Genomic DNA, 1,639 nt, shown 5'->3' with positions numbered 1-1,639 from the left:
CTCTCTCTCTCTCTCTCTCTCTCTCTCTCTCTCTCTCTCTCTCTCCCTCCTCCTTTTCTTTTCTTTTTTCCTGTCATTCTTTTATTTGTCTGTTTTTGATTTTTTACTCAGAGCTTAAAGATGCACAAAAAAAAAAGAAAACAAAACAAAACATATTTTATGGAAATATTAAAAAAAAGAGAGAATAAATAAAACTGCTACTAATTTCACGCAGACTTTGATAGGCACGATCGCGTCTCACGAATGATTGCCCACGATATATCAAATTAATTTTGAAATAAGTATAGAAGCAGGAAATTAAAAACAAAACTGGATTACGAAAAATGAGCGTCGATCGTGGTTCGTTACGGTCACGATCATTGTTACAGTGGACATCGAATATTTTAGGAAAAAAAAAAAGAAAAAAAATTGAGTAAAGTAAAAAGAAATTTAAAAAAAATAACACATACATACACGAACACATACATACAGGTTATCGATACCTTGCTGTTATCGAAGTTTCTGTATGCTCGGTACCACTGTTCTCGTTATTGCCGTTTTCTCACCCCATTGTCATCCTCGCTATGTATTATATGTTTTACGTTTCTTTTGTCCGCCGTCGAGATCGCACCGATCATCCGAATGAATTAAAAAAAAAAAAAAAAAAACCGAGAAAAAAAATAGAAAAAAAAAAAAAAAAAAAAATGAAACTCGATTCGTCACTCTCGTCCCGTCCCTAAATTGCATTAAGCACCTTTTTAAGCTCCGATTGTTCTTACTCTCTGTACTCTATATTTAAACGCATTTCGCGTCTATTTAAGATTGTGTAGAGTGTACAAAATAATATCGTGAAGAAAGAATGAAAAAAAAAAAAAAAGAAATTGATAGTTTCGATAGCCAAAATAGAAGAGAGTGAAAATTAATAAAAATGTAATGAAATGCGCTTTTCCTCTCTCGATAAATCGATGTTATCGGATAATCGTGTTACAAGATGATAATAGAGAGAGAGAAAAAGAATGATTCCATGAGAACGATTCCTCATGGAGATCGAAGCATGAGAAGATTAAAAAAAAAAAAAAAAATGCCGCCACGATCAGCTTATTCTGCTATAAAAGCTGTTCTCGTGCGTCAGTTCACTTGAAGCCGATCTTGAAAAATATAGTTGAATTCTTGTAGCGTCAAAGTTGGAGAGAGAGAAAAAAAAAATAAACTGTTCTTGTATATACCTCGCGACGATCGTCACCGGTGCGAATCCTTGTAAAATCGGCCACTCTGCCCCGGGGACGTCTCTATACTCTTTGTGTTTTCTTTCGACGTTGCTACGAGCAAGAATAAAGAAGATGGAAAAAACGAAGAAGAAGGGAAAAAATAAAATGTGTGGATTAGTTTAACATAAAAGTGAAAAATCATTTATGTAGCGGTATGATATTGCACCGATCCGTAACGTCATTTTTCGTCTCATACTTTGAACTGATTATTAATCTTATAACGAGATCGAGCCGTCTAGTGTAAATATAATATATATGTATGTCTGTATATATATATATACACTTATATATGCATATATAGAGACATAATGCCACGTATATATGTATGTATGTATGTATGTATGCATGTATGTATGTATGCATGCATGTATGTATGTATGTATGTATGTATG

This window comes from Apis dorsata, unplaced genomic scaffold (genome assembly GCF_000469605.1).
Source record: "Apis dorsata unplaced genomic scaffold, Apis dorsata 1.3 scaffold_5, whole genome shotgun sequence".
Lineage (NCBI taxonomy): Eukaryota > Metazoa > Arthropoda > Insecta > Hymenoptera > Apidae > Apis > Apis dorsata.
The sequence above is the reverse complement of the archived record's forward strand: the minus strand, read 5'-3'. Positions refer to the sequence as shown.